This window comes from Cynocephalus volans, chromosome 5 (assembly GCF_027409185.1).
Source record: "Cynocephalus volans isolate mCynVol1 chromosome 5, mCynVol1.pri, whole genome shotgun sequence".
Classification (NCBI taxonomy): domain Eukaryota; kingdom Metazoa; phylum Chordata; class Mammalia; order Dermoptera; family Cynocephalidae; genus Cynocephalus; species Cynocephalus volans.
The window spans coordinates 42772190-42791689 of NC_084464.1; the positions used below are offsets into that span (position 1 = coordinate 42772190).

Sequence of the window (19500 nt, forward strand, 5' to 3'; positions counted from 1 at the left end):
AAAAATATATACATATATGTAAAATTATGAATTTGTGCTAGGTATTAGGTACTTGTGTGGTTAATTTCATGTGTCAACTTGGCTAGGCCATGATAATCAGATATTCAGTCACACACTATTCTGAAAATTTCTGTGAGGTGCATGTTTCTCTTGGTCCTGGGGGGTCTCAGGAGGCAGGACTACACATAGCCTCTGCCACGAGTCCCCCAGGGAGCAGGGCCGCATGCAGCCCTGCCAAGAGAGTGCAGGAAGGTGAGTTGCTCAAAGCATGCGTTGAGCTAGGTGCTGCCGCCTGGGGAGGTGATCAACCAGAAACCAGACACAAAGTTCTGGGGCTTAGTACACGCACTAAGCAACTTTATTGGGTACAGGCATGTCTTATATATGTTTTAGCCAGCAGTAAGCCCCTCCCATCCCTCCCCTGTCTCCTAGGTATCTCAATACCACGTCTGTGGTTTGTGGTTAAGCTTTGCGAATTTTTGCTGACCCAGTCTTTTTGCATTTCTGCTGACAGTCTAAATCCTGGAGATGGGCCGAGCCCGTGGGGCATCCGGGAGAGTGCGGTGCTGGGAGCGCGGTGACGCTCCTGCCACGAGTTCGGATCCTATATAGGAATGGCCGGTGCACTCACTGGCTGAGTACCAGTCATGAAAAAGACAAAATAAATAAATAAATAAATCCTGGAGAGCAAGAGTGTCTCCATCTTTAACAGGTGTTCTCCTTCATTTTCCTCCAGTGAGGGTGTTTTTGGATGAGACATTTAAATCAGTGGGTTTTGAGTAAAGCAGACTGCCATACATATTGTGGCGGACCTTATCCAATCAGTTGAAGGCCTTGAGAAAAACAGACTGGTCCCTGAGAAAGAGGGAATTCTGCCTTCACGCTGCCTTCAGACTCAAGCTGTTTGCTGCTGGCCCGCCTGCCCTGCGGATTTTGGATTTGCCAGCCCCCACAGTTGCATGAGACAATTCCTTCCTTCATCCTTTTGGTCCTGTTTCTCTGGAGCACCCTGATTAATGCGGTACTGTTATAGGCACTAAGGATACAGTGATCCTCAAGAGGGAAAACTTGCTGTTTTTGTGGAATTTACTGGCAGGCAGATGGTCAACACATAATCACATGAAGCTCCTTGGACTAGCACAAGCAGGAGAAACCAATTTTGCCTGGGGTGGAGGTTGGAGAGTGAGGTGAATCCTCCCTGAGGAAGTCACATTTCAGCAGAGACTTGAAGGGGGCAAGAACAAAGGTGGCCGGTAGGTGGGGTAGAGTATCCCAGACAAGGCAACAATGAGGGATCGAAAGTTCTGGGGTAGAAAAGACATGTTTGAGGAACAGAAACAAGACCACAGGGCTAGGACAAGGAGAGCTGCAGGCTGTCCCTCCTATCCAGGGCCTCTTCCTCCACCTCATCACATGGAGCCAACGGGTGACTTTGGAAGCCTTAGAATTATAGAATGTTAGAGCTGGGATGTCCAGGGCCATGTAGTCTAATGTCTTTGTTCTAGAGATAAAGAAGCTGAAGCCATGGAGGGAAGTAGCTCCCCCCAGAAACAGAAGGGGTGACATGGTTGGAGCTTCTCAACTCTGAGGCTGGTATGTTTTCCACAGTGACACTAGGGTGATCTGGGGGAAGGGGACAGAAGGAGGGATAGGGAGGGAACCATCAGGGGTTGAGATGCTTCAACATCATAGCAGGGGACCAGGAGGAGGGTTCTATCTCAGACAACCTACCTCAGTGCATGTCATGAGACTATTTCTAAATCTCCACTGCTCAAGTTCCCTCCCATCCCAAGCCCTGTTCAAGAGCATCTTCTTCATGGAAACTTTTCTTACTGAGGTCTTTCACCAACATTTCTTTTTTGCTTCTCTGAATTCTCTCAGTGCATACTGGGTGGAATTTGAATTCCCTCGTGCTGGTGGGTTGCTCGGCAGCTGTGTTCCCATTGTCTTATGCTGTTTGCCCTGTCACTCCTGTCACACACACACACACACACTGGGAGCTTGTCCTCAATAAACACTGTAGCTTACTCTGAATCCCCTGGTTCCTGCCTCAAGATTACATTCTCTGCAGTATTTCTACTCGGCTGTTTCTGAGCCAGGTCCAGGAGTCTCTCCATTAACTCCGGGAGAACAAAAGACCACGGGCACGGTGGGTGCGGCTATAACAGTGACAACTACTTGGACATGGACCCTCTGCAAAACACAGCATCTTATTCATTGACTACACCAACCAGAAATGGGAGACCAGTGGGAACTTCACAGACAGAGATAAGACCTAAGTGAAGAAGAGACAAATCCTGTGGAGTTAGGTGGGGAGAGCACTGGTAATGACCTCCCATGGCCCACCCACTCAGCCCTCCCCCAAGTCCCCAGTGGGGCCAGTTCTCTCTCCAGAGTTGGCGGTTCCCATAGAGCTAGTCCAGGGTAGGGATGTAAGCATCTCGTGCAAAGTGTGTGGGGCTGGTGTGCTGAGGATGGCTTCCCCACAGCAGGAGGTTGGATGGGGGAGCCTCCCGTCTGAGTCATCTCCCCCATTCACCGCTCTCAGGAGACCACTGGGCTTGTTCCCAGGCTCTGCAGGTTTCTTACTCTTCTGACCCTTTCCCACTTGAGACACGGTGGCTGTGAGTGCCTAGAAACATTTATGGTTATGAGCCACATAAAGTTTTGGTAAACGACAGACCACATTTGTGACAGTGGTCCCATAAGAACATAACCCTGTATTTTTAATGTACCTTTTCTATGTTTAGACGTGTTTAAATACACAAACACTTACAATTGCCTACTGGCTTCAGTACAGTAACATGCTGTACAGGTTAGTAGCCACAGGCTATACCGTACAGCCTAGGTGTGCAGTAGCTGTACCACCTAGGTGTGTGTAAGTGCACTCTGTGATGTTTGCACAATGAGGAAATTGCCTGACAACACATTTCTCAGAACGTATCTCTGTTGTTAAGTGACACAGGACTGTACAGATGGTCAGGTCTTTCACTTTGCTGCTTCCAGATTTGAGTTATGGTTAGAAAGGCCTTTGCTATCATAATGTTATAAAATATTTACTTTGTATTTTCTTGGTGGAGGGGAAGGGGAGAAGAGGGCAATGGTGGAGGGGAGGAGGAATGTGACAGGGAGGCAGGAGACGAGGACAAATGGGGACAGGAGGAGAGGAGCAGTATGATTTAGAGTTACAGCAGGCAGAGCTCTTTTTTTATAATTTAAAGAATCAAAATTGATAGGCCAGGGCTTAGTGTGCTTTGTACAGCTGTCAAGGAGCCTGGTTCTTTGTAATTGTGTATGTGGTGACCAGCAGTGCCGTATTTTAGATGCCACCTTCCCCAACCTCGCTGAAGCTTAAATCCCCACTGTGACTGTTGAGGGTGGGAAATCCTACTACAGTAATTGAAAGGTGGGACCTTGAAGAAAGTGATTAGACTGTAGGGTCACGGCATAGTGAATTGATTAAAAATGGTGGTCGGGGCGTGGTTCTGAGGGCTTTAAAAGAAGAGTGCATGAGGAACTCTCTCTGCTCCACCATTTCTGCCATGTGAGACCCCTGGGTCACTGTCACCAACACTACAACCCTCGCCAGAAATGTTCCCTGGACTTTGAACTTCCCAGCCTCTGAAACTGTAAGCAATAAATTTTGTTTTCTTTATAAATTACCCGGTTCCAGGTATTTTGTTATAAGCCAAAGAAACGGACTAATATGAGCAGCTTCCAGGAGCTGAAGATGATTCTCTGGACCATGGCGCAGCTGAGGCATGGGTGGTTTGGCCTGGGAAAGGGAAGCTGGGTGTGGTACCTAACGTGCCTGCTCCAGTCCCTCCCTTGCATCTCTCAGTTCCACCTTCTTCTCACATTAAGTTTACTCTGGAGTGACATCAGCAAGGTGACAGAATAGGAAGTCCCCTCCTGTATTTCCCCACAGCAATAACAATTTCCCAGCCATCCACAGACAAAAGTGCCTTTGTGGGCACTTTAGGGCTCTGATAGGAGGTTGTGAAATTCCAGTGAAGGCCAAGACCTAGGAGGTCCATTCTGAGAGGACAGACCCGTGCCCAGGTGTCAGGCTCACTGACTGTGGTCCTGGCTTCAGACCTATAAATGGCCCCCTATCCCTGTCTGATTGGGCTACAGCTCCATTTGGCCTTGGTACTGCCACCAGCACCATCTGCCCAGGGACCCAGGTGAGTCACACCCACTCGTGCCTCCAGTGACAGGCCCACCAACCTCGGTTCCCACTGGGGGCCCTGAAATGTCCCTGAGCCTCAGCTCCAGCCCCTCTCAGCTGCAGTCTGAGAGCAGTCCTATCTGCCGAGGGACTCAGAGAGAGACATGCCCATCTGTGTCCCCAGGACAGGTTTACTGACACTGTTCCCACAGTGGATCCTGCAATGGTCCTGCAAATCAGCTGCAGCCCCTCCCTCTGTGATCTGAGAGCAGTGCAAGATATTTGGCACACATTATTTTTGTATCTGGGAAACATCAGTGGAATAAAAACAGATAAAAATTTCCAGCCTTGTGGAAAATATATTCTACTGGGGAGAGGCAAGACTATATATTATAAGCTTGTATTAGTTTCTATCACTGCTATAAAAAATTACCACAAATTTAGTGGTAATTTATGTTTAATTTTTATTTTTTGTTGTTGTTGTTTTCTTTTTGTTTGTTTTTGTTTTTCTTTGTTCGCTTTTAAACTTAGTGGCTTAGTGGCACAAATTTATTCTCTTGCAGTTCTGGAGGTCAAAAGTCTAAAATGGGTCCTCAGGGTCGTGTTCCTTCTGGATGCTCTAGGGAAGAATCTGTTTCCTCATCTTTTCCAATTTCTAGAATCTGTCTGCATTCCATGGCCTGTGGCCCCTTCCTCCATCTTCCAAACCAGCTGGTTACACTCTTCCCTCCCCTCTGAACCTTGGCTTCCAACCTGACCTCTTCTCTCTACAACTTTGACCTGCCTGCCTCCCTCTTAGACCTTTAGGATTATGTCATTGGTTCTTACCTGGCTAGTCCAGGGCACCCACCTCATTTCCAGATCCTTAACTTGATCACATCTGCAAAATCCCTTTTGCTATATAAGGTAACATATTCACAGGTTCCGGGGATTAGGATGTGGAATCCTTGGAGGTCGTTTTTCAGCCTACCAAAAATAATAAAAAATTCAAGTTTTTATGTTAGAAGGTGATAAGTACTAGAGTAAAAAATACAGCAGGGAAAGTAATCAAAAGTGTGGTGCATGGGGAGAGGGAAGATGGCTGTTTTACTAGGGTGGCCAGTGTGGGCCTCACTGAGAAGGTGACCATGTTGTAAATAGGGGAATAAGTTTTTCTCATGGGACATTTAAGGATCATTACAACATGGCTGCAGAAATTACACTTGGAGAGGCATATGAAATTTAGGGGTTTATTATACTCACAGGTCCTAAGAGAGAGAGGCACAGCACACCACACAGGGGGGTGCATGGCGGGAGCTCCCAGGGAATGGCCTCATCCAAGCAGGCGGGGAGCCTAGAGAGCAAGGACCCACAGGCAAGTGCCTTTATTGGGGGCCAGGGTGGAGTATACAAGCAAAGGCATGAGGGGGTCTTACTAGTACATTTGAATGTCTCTAGGTCAGAGTCAGGGGAGGGCAAGAAGAGAAACTTGGAGCAGAGACCAGTCTTATCACACTAGGACACATGGTTGCCTGGGTGGGGTGTTCACAGCCTGTTTGTTGGGATGTTGAAGAATCTAGAAAAGATGTTTTCAAAATTTTCAATACACTGATCTTTGAAGGAAGATTTGAAGGACATGAGGAATTATCCACAAGGATGTCTGGGACAAGTTTCTCCAAGTAGGGGAAACCTCCAGTGTAAATGCACCAGGGTAGGAGTGAATTTGTATGTGATCGAGGAAGAGCAAGTGGGCCAGGATGGCTGGAGCAGAGAGTGACTGAGATGAGGTCAAAGGAACAGCCACATCATGTGGGCCTTGGGGATGTTGGAAGGGTTGTGACTTTTCTCTGAGTGAGAGGAAACAGTTTTGAGCAGAAGAGGGACATGGAATGACTTTTTTTTTTTTTTTTTGGATGGCTGGACTGTACAGGGATCCAAACCCTTACCTTGGCGTTATAACACCACCGTCTAACCAACTGAGCTAACCATCCAGCCCATGACTTCTCTTGTAAAAGGATTACTTTGGCTGCTATGCTGAGAACAGAATTGAGAGGTGAGGAGGGAATGAGGCAGTAAGGAAAAGTGTAGGAAATTCATGCAGTATTCTAGGCTAGAGACGGTTGATTTGACTGGAGTGTGAGCAGTGGAAATAGTGGAAGTGACTGGATTCTGGATAAATTTTGAAGACGGATTTCACAGCATTTCCTAATGGATTAAATTTGGAGTATGAGAGAAAGATCATCGTCAAGGAGGACACTAAAAATTACAGACTGTCTAAACAGAAATATGCAATTGCTGTCAGCAGAGATGGGGAAGTCTCTGAAAGGAGAATATTTGAAGAGGGGACATCACAGGCATTCAGTATAGAAAATGTTGAATCTGACACGTCTATTAGAAATACAGTTAGGATAGCAACTAGATGTACGAGTTTGTAGTTTAAGAGAAATGTCTGGGCCGGAGAAATAGATTTGGGAAGTGATGACATATAAATGATATTTAAAGCATTGAAAATGAATGAGGTCACCAAAGGGAGTGATTAGCTATAGAAGAGAAAAGGAACAAGAATGAAATTCTTGACCCTCCAATGATAAATGATCTGACCAGACCACACACCCAGAGCAAACTGGTCAGTTTTGGCACCATGTCCATGTCTAGAACCAAGGATCCCAGACTTTGGTGTGCACAAGACTCATCTGGACATCTTTAAGATCTTGTTAAATTGGGTGGACCATGGTGCCCAGATAGTTGGTCAAACATTATTCCAGATGTTTCTGTGAGGTTGTCATTGGATAAGATCTACATTTAAATTGGTGGGCTTTGAGGAAAGCCCTCCACAATGTAGGTGGGCCTCATCCAATCAGTTGAAGGCCTGAGTAGAACAAAAGATTGACCTCCCCCTAGCAAGAAGAAATTCTGGCAGCAGCCGGCCTTCAGACTTAACTGCAACATTGGCTCTCCCCCCGGGTCCCAGCCTCCTGGCCTACAAGGCAGATTTCAGATTTGCCAGCCTCCATGATCATAAGAGCCAATTCGTTATAACACAATGTTTCTCTGGGTAACCTTGACTAATACACTTGCTAAAATCCATTCTGGGTATCGGGTTTCAAGATGGCGGCGGCTGCGGCGGCTGGCGCGGAGTAGCTGAGGTGGAAAAGGCGGCCACTGGGCCTCAGGCAGCCGGGAAACTTGTGGACCTTCCTCTCACCATCTCTTAAGGGAGGACTACAGCTGCTGGCCGGTCGTGGGGGCTCAACGCCACTTTGCCCTCGGCAGGAGAGGCTGCCTCATTTACAGGCAACAGCTTTGAAGTGTGGAGCAGGAAAAGAACTGATTCTTAGCTGCAAAAGCGAGTCTTGAAACAGGGAACACGGCGCCAGGGCTGCTGTGGATGCAGACAGGATCCCGGAGGCTGGGGCCGCGCTGAAGGGGGCCAGCTGCCCTATTCAGGATTCGAGGCTTCAGGCCGGCATTAAAGAAGATTCCTGGGAGTGCCCGAGCCGCACCGCAACTGAACAGCCCGAGGCGGCAGTGCCAAGAACACGGAAGGCGACAAACCAGAGACAGAGAGCGAACACCCGACCTTGCACAGCACTGTGAGTGATCCCTGGCACAGCTCTGTTCGGGGGATGGATGCCCACGCGGCTCCCGCCTGCACCACCAGGCCACTCACCGCCCAGTGCTGCCTCCATTTTCCCAGGTGCGGGCAGCTCCACCCTGCTCGGCCATCACTGAGCCCATTTGCTTGGCCTGGCGCGGGGCTTTCCGGACCCTGCGGCCGGCCTCCTCTCCCACTCCCTCCGCGGTTCTCTGGCGGGGCTGGGGGCGTGGGGCGTCCCGACCAGTGTTGGGAGGGCAAGGAAGTACGGGCGGGCCGACTGTCACTCCACCACACCCTGGACTCTGGCCCCGGTAAACTTCCTGTTACTGGGAGGCAGATACCATCTCTGCGGCCACCAGTTTGGAAAAAAGCCTAACGAATTTCTGGTTGGGAATAGTGTGGTAGGAGAGTTCCCAGGTCCGCTTGAACCTGCCGGAGACCAGGCTGCAGGCGGGCACTAGACTCGGTTTATACCGGGGGGATACAAAGGTGAACAAGACCCGAGAAAGATCTACACAGTGCTACAAAGGCACCCAGAGAGACCGGTCGTCTGTGCCTAGCAGAAACCTAGTAGACTTCCTGGGCGAGGCGGTGCTGAGCAGGGTCTTGAAGGCCCAGCTGATAGATGAGGGGTGCAGAAGACACACCCCAGCCCAGCACAGTGTGCACAGAGGGGGGAGACGTGCGGCCAGGGAGGCGGAGACTCGACAGAAACCACACACCCGGTGGGGTCGCCACTGCACGATCTAACAGCCTGGGCCAGAGCACACGGAACGGGGAGAAGTCCTGTACAGAAAGTGAAAGCTCAACAGAGATCACACACCCTGTGGTACGTGATCCACCAGCCCAGCAGAGTACAAGCTGACCAGAAAGGTGGATCCCCGGAGAAGCCCAAGACCCGAGGCAACCACACACACAAGACACTAGAGGCCAACTGAGCAGTCACGGCGGGAGCCATACCAAATTGGCAACCACAGCAACATCCTAGTTAGTCATTAGTCTCAAACCGGTGGACTGTGAAACCCCCTGCCACAATGAATAAACACCAAAAAAAAGACACCAGAAATACAAAAAATCAAGAAAGTACACCACCAAAAGTTAATAAATCTCATACTCTAGATCCTATAGAACAAGAAGCCCTTGAAATAACTGACAAGGAATTTCGAGTGATAATTCTAAGGAAACTGAATGAGATACAAGAAAACTCAGCTAGACATCATGATGAAATGAGGAAAAGTATACAGGATCTGAAAGAGGAAATATACAAGGAAATCAATGTCCTGAAAAAAAATGTAGCAGAACTTGCTGAACTGAAGAAGTTATTCAGCGAAATAAAAAACACAACGGAGAGTTTAACCAGCAGGCTTGTCGAAGTTGAAGAGAGAACCTCTGAACTTGAAGATGGGCTGTTTGAAATAACACAAGCAGACAAAAAGAAAGAAAAAAGAATCAAGGACATGGAAGAAAATCTGAGAGAGATATCAGACAACCTCAAGCGCTCAAATATCCGAGTCATGGGTATTCCAGAAGGGGAGGAAAATGGAGATTCCATTGAAAACATATTCAACAAAATAGTGGCAGAAAACTTCCCAGGAATAGGAAAAATCACAGATCTTCAGATCCAGGAAGCTCAACGATCCCCAAACGTATTCAACCCAAAAAGGCCTTCTCCAAGACATGTCATAGTCAAATTGGCAAAACTCAGAGACAAAGAGAGAATCTTAAAAGCTGCAAGAGAGAAGCGTCAAATCACCTATAAGGGAGCCCCAATCAGGTTAACATCAGACTTTTCATCACAAACCCTAAAAGCTAGAAAGGAATGGGATGATATTTTCAAAATACTAAAAGACAAAGATTGCCAGCCAAGAATACTCTACCCTGCAAGGCTATCCTTCCGAAATGAGGGGCAAATAGTATATTTCTCAGACAAACAAAAACTGCGGGAGCTCACTACCACACGACCACCCTTACAAGACATCCTCAAGGGAGTACTGGGTTTGGTTCCTGAAAAATAACTACCACTGCCATAAAAACCTAAGAAAAATCTAAACCCGCTAGTACAATAAAAATGGCATTCATGAAGAGAAAACAAGCTAACAAAAACACTATCTACAACCTAAGGAACCAACAAACAAAGAAACCAAACAGTAAATCAGAAAGCAAGGAACAAAAGACACCTAAGACAACCAAACAACCAATAAAATGCTAGGAATAAATCAACACCTTTCAATAACAACTCAATGTTAAAGGCTTAAATTCCCCAATGAAAAGACAAGACTGGCTGACTGGATCAAAAAGCAGGACCCAACTATATGCTGCCTACAAGAGACCCACCTCACCCATAAAGATTCACACAGACTAAGAGTGAAAGGATGGAAAAAGATTTACCATGCAAACAGAAAAGAAAAACAAGCTGGAGTAGCTATTCTTATATCTGACAAAATAGACTTTAAACTAAAAACCATAAAAAGAGACAATGAGGGACACTACTTAATGATAAAAGGACTGATCCATCAAGAAGACATAACAATCATAAATATGTACGCACCCAATGTTGGAGCAGCCAGATTTATAAAACAAACTCTATTAGACCTAAAGAAGGAAATAGACACTAATACCATAATAGCAGGGGACCTGAACACCCCACTGTCAATATTAGACAGATCATCTAGGCAAAGAATCAGTAGAGAAACACAAGATCTAAACAAGACTCTGGACCAATTGGAATTGGCAGATATCTACAGAACATTCCACCCAACAACCTCAGAATATTCATTCTTCTCATCAGCACATGGATCATTCTCCAGGATAGATCACATATTAGGTCACAAATCAAGTCTCAATAAATTCAAAAAAATTGGAATTATCCCATGTATCTTCTCAGACCACAATGGATTAAAACTAGAAATTAATAACAAACAAAACTCTGGAAACTATACAAACACATGGAAATTAAACAGCATTCTACTTAATGACATATGGGTACAAGAAGAAATCAAGCAGGAAATCAAAAAGTTTATTGAAACTAATGAAAACAATGATACATCATACCAAAACCTGTGGGATACTGCAAAAGCAGTATTGAGGGGAAAATTTATTGCATTAAATGCTCACTTCAGAAGAATAGAAAGATGGCAAGTGAACAACCTAACACTTCACCTTAAAGAACTAGAAAAACAAGAACAATCCAAACCTAAAGTTAGCAGACGGAAAGAAATCATTAAGATCAGAGCAGAACTGAATGAAATTGAAAACCAAAAAACAATTCAAAAGATCAACGAATCAAAAAGTTGGTTTTTTGAAAAGATAAATAAAATAGACAAACCATTAGCATGGCTAACAAAAAAAAGAAGAGAGAAGACTCAAATAACAAAAATTAGAAATGAAAAAGGCGATATTACAACTGATTCATCTGAAATACAAGGAATCATTCGAGACTACTATAAACAACTATACGCCAACAAATTTGAAAATCTGGAGGAAATGGATAAATTTCTGGACACACACAAGCTCCCAAAACTGAACCGTGAAGACGTCGAAAATTTGAACAGACCAATAACAATAAAGGAGATTGAAGCTGTTATCAGAAGGCTCCCAACAAAGAAAAGCCCAGGACCAGATGGATTCACAGCAGAATTTTACCAAACATTCAAAGAGGAATTGACACCGATTCTTTACAAACTATTCCAAAAGATTGAAACGGACACAAATCTCCCAAACTCATTCTATGAAGCAAACATCACCCTGATACCAAAACCAGGTAAAGATATAACCAAAAAAGAAAACTACAGGCCAATATCCTTGATGAATATAGATGCAAAAATCCTCACTAAAATACTAGCAAACAGAATACAGCAACACATACGAAAAATTATTCATCACGATCAAGTGGGATTCATCCCAGGGATGCAAGGTTGGTTCAACATACGCAAATCAATAAATGTGATACACCATATTAATAAACTCAAACACAAGGACCATATGATCATCTCTATAGATGCTGAAAAAGCATTTGATAAAGTTCAGCACTCATTCATGACAAAGACCCTCTATAAGTTAGGTATAGAGGGAAAGTATCTCAACATAATTAAAGCCATATATGCCAAACCCACTGCCAATATCATCCTGAATGGGCAAAAGCTGAAAGCTTTTCCTTTAAGAACAGGAACTAGACAAGGATGCCCACTCTCACCACTCCTATTCAACATAGTGTTGGAAGTACTAGCCAGAGTAATCAGAGAAGAGAAGGAAATAAAGGGCATCCAGATTGGAAAAGATGAAGTCAAACTGTCCCTGTTTGCAGATGACATGATCCTATATATCGAACAGCCTAAAACCTCTACAAAAAAACTCTTGGAATTGATAAATGATTTCAGCACAGTAGCAGGATACAAAATCAACACACAAAAATCAGTAGCATTTCTTTTCTCCAATAGTGAACATGCAGAAGGAGAAATCAAGAAAGCCTGCCCATTTACAATAGCCACCAAAAAAATAAAATACTTAGGAATTGAGTTAACCAAGGAGGTGAAAAATCTCTATAATGAGAACTACAAACCACTGCTGAGAGAAATTAGAGAGGATACAAGAAGATGGAAAGATATTCCATGCTCTTGGATTGGAAGAATCAACATAGTGAAAATGTCCATACTACCCAAAGTGATATACAAATTCAATGCAATCCCCATCAAAATTCCAAAGACATTTTTCTCAGAAATGGAAAAAACTATTCAGACATTTATATGGAACAATAAAAGACCACAAATAGCCAAAGCAATGCTCAGCAAAAAAAATAAAGCTGGAAGCATAACACTACCTGACTTTGAGCTATACTACAAAGCTATAATAACCAAAACAGTATGGTACTGGCATAAAAACAGACACACTGACCAATGGAATAGAATAGAGAATCCAGAAATCAACCCACACACTTACTGCCATCTGATCTTTGACAAAGGCACCAAGCCTATTCACTGGGGAAGGGACTGCCTCTTCAGCAAGTGGTGCTGGGATAACTGGATATCGATATGCAGGAGAATGAAACTAGATCCATACCTCTCACCGTATACTAAATCAACTCAAAATGGATTAAGGATTTAAATATACACCCTGAGACAATAAAACTTCTTAAAGAAAACATAGGAGAAACACTTCAGGAAATAGGACTGGGCACAGACTTCATGAATACGACCCCAAAAGCACGGGCAACCAAAGGAAAAATAAACAAATGGGATTATATCAAACTAAAAAGCTTCTGCACAGCAAAAGAAACAATTAAAAGAGTTAAAAGACAACCAACAGAGTGGGAGAAAATATTTGCAAAATATACATCTGACAAAGGATTAATATCCAGAATATATAAGGAACTCAAACAACTTTACAAGAAGAAAACAAGCAACCCAATTACAAAATGGGCAAAAGAGCTAAGTAGGCATTTCTCTAAGGAAGATATACAAATGGCCAACAGACATATGAAAAAATGCTCAACATCACTCAGCATCCTGGAAATGCAAATCAAAACCACATTGAGATACCATCTAACCCCAGTTAGGATGGCTAAAATCCAAAAGACTATGAACGATAAATGCTGGCGAGGCTGCGGAGAAAAAGGAACTCTCATACACTGTTGGTGGGACTGCAAAATGGTGCAGCCTCTATGGAAAATGGTATGGAGGTTCCTTAAACAATTGCAAATAGATCTACCATACGACCCAGCCATCCCACTGTTGGGAATATACCCAGAGGAATGGAAATCATCAAGTCGAAGGTATACCTGTTCCCCAATGTTCATCACAGCACTCTTTACAATAGCCAAGAGTTGGAACCAGCCCAAATGCCCATCATCAGATGAGTGGATACGGAAAATGTGGTACATCTACACAATGAAATACTACTCAGCTATAAAAACTAATGAAATACTGCCATTTGCAACAACATGGATGGACCTTGAGAGAATTATATTAAGTGAAACAAGTCAGGCACAGAAAGAGAAATACCACATGTTCTCACTTATTGGTGGGAGCTAAAAATTAATATATAAATTCACACACACACACACACACACACACACACAAACCGGGGGGTGGGGGGGAAGAAGATATAACAACCACAATTATTTGAAGTTGATACGACAAGCAAACAGAAAGGACATTGTTGGGGGGGAGGGGGGGAGGGAGACAGGAGGGAGGTTTTGGTGATGGGGAGCAATAAGCAGCTACAATGTATATCGACAAAATAAAATTTAAAAAAAAAAATAATAATCTCGGGGATTGGGAAAAAATAAAAAAATAAAAAAATAAAAAATAAAAATAATAAAAATAAATAAAAATTAAAAAATAAAATAAAATCCATTCTGCACAATCCCAGCTGTTCTATGTGACCGCATCCTTAGTCAGAGTCCAGTATGTGGCCATCTCACAGGTGGAGCCTAATCCTTATGCCACGTCCAGCTGCAAGAATATTTGGGAAAGCAAGTTTTCCTCTTATGAAAGGAGGTCATCTCTGACTCCTGCCAAGACTATTTAAATGTGGCATTCCCCTAACATAGGAAGAGGGTTTGGGTGCTGGGGGCAGGGGTAAGGGAGTGGAGAAAGAATGACACATGTCAATTTACAGAGAAATGGTCTGAAACCAGACCTTTATATGGTACACTGTAAGCATTTGGGTTTGGTTGAATCAAGGAGTTACTAATCAGTGATATCTCTCAACTATTTCCTTGATAGTTTGCTGTGGGGGTGTCCAGATTTTGTTTACTTTTTATACTCACAAATAAGTGGAGTGGCATAGTGGGATGGTGAAATAATTACTTAAAACATCTTCACCCTGTCTTTGTCTCTTACTAGGATTTTATTTATTTGTTTTTGTTTGTTTGTTTTTTAAAGATGAACGGTAAGGGGATCTTAACCCTCGACTTGGTGTTGTCAGCACCACGCTCACCCAGTGAGTGAACCGGCCATCCATATATAGGGATCCAAACCCATGGCCTTGGTGTTATCAGCACCACACTCTCCCGAGTGAGCCACAGGCCAGTCCTATTTGTTTGTTTATGTTTAGACTATAAAATCTTTATATTTAAATTTTTTATTAGCATATTGCAAACCATACTTATTCTTTATGCCCCTTATCCAATCTCTCCCCCTCCCTTCTCTAATAACCATAGATTTGTTCTCTCCTTCTGAAAGATTTTTTCTCTGTTGATTTGTTACCCAGATGATCTGTCTAGTACTGAGAGGTGGGTTCAGTTCCCCCACTATTATTGTATAGCAGATGCTCCTTCTATTACTCTGCAGTGTGCTTTATGGAGAGAGAGGACCTCTTCTTTTTTTTTTTTTTTTTTTTTTTTGTCTCTGCTGATGACTCTCTTCGTGCCAATGCAGCCTAATGTCTGGTATGCCACCTGCATGGTAGCTGTGATGACTGCTGTAGAGACTAGCCACTTTTGCAGCAGACACAGCAATTGCAGTGGCTATGGTGGGCTACCCATGTGGAAATGGTGTTTTTGGTGTGCTCTCTACCTTGTCGTAACTGGGTTTGACTTCCGCTGGCACATGCCTCAGGACCCTGTCGGGCCCTGGGGCAGTGGTGGCAGTGTGCCTGGTTCAGGCTGGGTTCAGCTTTACTAGGATTTTAAAACCCAGCTCTACTACAAGAGACCCACTTTAGATTAAAAGACACAAACAAGTTGAAAGTGAAAGAATGGAAAAATATATTCTGTGGAAATAATAGCCAAAAGCATTGGAGTGACTATGTTAATATCAGACAAAACAGACTTCAAATCAAAAACTGCTACAAGACACAAAAAAACAGTATATATTTATAAAAGGACCAACTCACCTAGAAGATATAACAATTATAAACACATATGAAACATCAGAGCTTCAAAATATATGAATAAGAGAGACTTCCAGTCAAGATGGTGGAATAGATGGTCTCCAGCATGGTTGCTCTCTCCCACAACCAATTTACAACTATTAAAAAGCAACAGCTGGGCTGACCCTGTGGCTCACTCGGGAGAGTGTGGCGCTAGGAGCGCTGGGAGCGCGGAGGCCACGGGTTCGGACCCTATGTAGGGATGGCCGGTGCGCACACCACACCAAGGGTTGCGATCCCCTAACCGGTCACAAAAACAAAAACAAAATAAAAAGCAACAGCTGCCAAGCTGGGGCTGCTAGATCCCAGGGTAAGAGGAGGAGAGACCTACAGTGTTCATGAAGGAGGAGAAGCTGTGATGAGAGAAAGGACGGCTCTGACCGTTTTGACCCCAGCCATTTCAAGGATGGCCCTGGTGAGGAGCAAGAGCTGGCAAAAGCCGCAGCTGTGCCCTTCATATGAAGTTGCTTGAAGGCTGCAGGGAAGAAGAGGGCCTTGGGGACCCCCGGGCCAGCAAGACCACTATGTGGACCCACATAGGAGTAAGAGGCCACAGACAACTGAAAAAGGGAGCCACTCAGAGACCGGTGAGTCATTGCAAGGGACCAGCACATGGCCCATCCTATGGGAAGTGTTTAGAGTGCTAGAGGTCAGGGAGATGGGCCCACTGGGGGAACACTGGGGCACAGCATGGACAGGTGATCTGACCTTCAATCAGCACAAGACCACTCAGTGGAGACTGGTCAGGAGTACAGATCTGCAGGAGGTACAGTTTGCTGAAAAAACTCAGGCCCAGACCAGAGTTTCCACACAACCCAGGTGTACCAGACCTCACAAGACCCAGAAGTGCTTACAAGGTTGACAATTAAAACCTGAGCTGCACAAAAAGCTTTCCCCAGGGAATCAGCAGCAAAGCAGCAATTTACCTCAACCACAGGGCCCAAATGCTGATCCCCACAGGAAGGTTTCCCATTTTAGAAGTAACCAAAGTACAACAAATTAGTTCCAGTGCAAAGTTTAAGTGGTGGGGGTAGCTAATAAAGCAACACAGAACTGAAAAAAAAAAAAAAACCCACAGATCAAAGACAAAATTTTGATATTAACCAGTAAAGGTCTAATACCATCAAAGAACACCTATAAAACCTAGAAGGACCAGAAGTCCTACAGGCTCCCAAGCCAGGGTAGAGAGAGGGGCGAGGGCCTCAGCCAGGCCCTCCCAATGTCCACGTCCAGCCAGCGATGACTGAGCCCCCAGTGGAAGCACCCCAGGCTCCCAAGCTGGGGAGGGGGGGACTGAGGGCCTCAGCCATATCCCCTAAGTGTCCACATCCAGCCCAGCAACGACCACCAGGCCACTGCCGGAAGCATCCTGGGCTCCTTTGCCAGAATGGGGGGGTGTGCCACAGGCCTCCGCCACACCCCCCGTTCCTCGTCTTCCCACTCTCTCTCTTTCTCCCCCTTCTTCTCTTCCCCACCCCAATTGCTCTGCAACATCTTAGCATATAAAAAGGATAATAATAATAAAATAATAAAAAATAAATAAAATACATATGAACAAGAACTAAAGGGAGAAGGGATGGCTGGTTAGCTCAGCTGGTTAGAATCACCAAGGTCAAGGTTCAAATCCCTGTACCGGGCAGCCACCAAAAAAAAAGGAACTGAAGGGAGAAATAGACAGTTCTGCAATCATAGTTGGAGTCTCCAATATGCCACTTTCAAGAATGGATAGCACAACCTAAGAGACATAAGAAAATAGAGGACATTATAAACTAATTGAACTTGACAAACACAGGACACTCTACAACAATAGCAGAATACCTATCTTTCTCAACATCACATGGAACATTCTCCAGGATATACCATCCGTTAGGCCACAAAACAATTCCTAATAAATTTTAAAAGATTCAAATTATGCAAAGAATATTTTCTCATCACAGTGAAATGAAACCAGAAATCAACAACAGAAGGAAAACTGAAAAACTCACAAATATGTGGAAATTAAAAACACATTCTTTAAAAAACCAGTGGTTCAAAAAAGAAATCACAAGGGAAATTAGAAAAGAGAGAGCCATGCCCCCCCCTCCACATCCAGCCCAGTGACCACAAACCCTCAGGCTCTTGAGCCAGAGCGGACAGGGCTCCCCAGCCAGCCTCAGCTGTGCCCTGCTGCCCTCTGCAGCCAGGCCAGCAAAGAGGCTGAAGAAGCCGCCTGTGGGCCAGCGCCGCCCCCTTACCCCACCTCTGTCTCCCTATCCCCCTCACCCTCACCCTCCCACTCCTCCACAACAGCATCTTAGAATGTAAAAAATAATAATAATAATTAATAGATAAATAAATAAATAAATAATTTTTAAAGCCATGTGCATGTCTGACTTTCATAATTCAAAAAAACTTTTTACAATTAAAAAAAAAAAGAAAATACTTAGAGATAAGTGAAAATGAAAACACAGCATGCGAAAACCGATGTGATGCAGCAAAAGTAATAGCAAGAGTGAATTTTATAGCTGCAAATGCTTACATTAAAAAAGATCTCAGATCAATAACCTAACTTTATACCTTGAGGAATTAGAAAAAGAAGAGCAACCTAAACTCAAAGCAAGCAGGAGGAAACAAATAATAAATATTAGATGGGAGATAAATAAAATAGAAAATAGAAAAACAAAAAGAAAAATCAACAATACCAAAAGTTGACCTTTTTTTTATTTTTAAAAACAGTTTAATGAATTAATTGACATACAACATAAACAACATGTTTAAAGTATACAATACCATATGTTTTGACATATACACACCTGTGAAATCATCTCAAAAGTTGACTTTTTAAAAAGATCAACAAAAGTTATAAGCCTTTAAGGGGCTGGCCAGTCAGCTCAGTTGGTTAGAGCGCAGCCTTATAACACCAGGGTCACAGGTTCAGATCCCCACACTGACCAGCTGCCAAAAGTGATAAGTCTTTAGCTAGACTGACTAAGGAAAAAAGAGACAAGATTTAAAGAAGTAAAGTCAGAAATGAAAGTGGAAACATTACCACCAATTCCACAGATGTAACAAGGATTACGAGAGAGTACCAGGAACAACTGTGTGCCAGCAAGTTGGATAACCTACATGAAATGGGCAAATTCCTAGAAACTCACAACCTACCAAGACTAAACCACAAAGAAGTAGAAAATCTGAATAGACCTAGAACTGGTAAGGATATTGAATCAACAATCAAAAGCCTCCCAACAAAGAAAAGCCCAGAGCCAGATGATTTTACTGGAACACTGACAAAATAATTAACACCTATCCTTCTCAAACTCTTCCCAAAAGTTGAACAGGAGGGAACACTTCCTAACTCATTCGATAAGGCCAGCATTACCCTGATAGTAAAGCCAGACAAAGACACTGCAAGAAAAATACAGATCAATATCTCTTATCAACACTGAGATCCACAACAAAATACTAGCAAATGAAAATCCACAACAAAACACTAGCAAACTGAATTTAGCAGCCTACTAAAAGATTTGTACACCATGACCAAGTGATATTTATTCCTGGAATGCCAGAATGGTTCAATGTACAAAAATCATTTAACGTAATACACCACATTAAGAGGTTGAAGGGGAGGAAAAGCACATGATTATCTCAATTCATACAGAAAAAAGCATGTGACAAAATTCAATATCCTTTCATGATTAGAGGAATAAAAACACTTAAAACACTACAAATAGAAGGAAACTTCTTCAACATAATAAAGGCCATGTATGAAAAACCCATAGCTAACATCATAATCAATGGTGGAAGACTGAAAGATTTACTCCTAAGATCTGGAAAAAGATAAGGAGGACTGCTTTCCCCACTTCTATTCAACATAGTATTGAAATTTTTAGCCAGAGCAATTAGG

The 19500-nt window shown here is 43.8% G+C and overlaps 1 pseudogene; it reads left to right on the top strand.

The window, feature by feature from the left end:
- The first annotated feature begins 223 nt into the window (after nucleotides 1-223).
- The window catches only part of LOC134378990 (hypoxanthine-guanine phosphoribosyltransferase-like), a 30044-nt pseudogene continuing 10767 nt past the window's right edge, over nucleotides 224-19500 (top strand).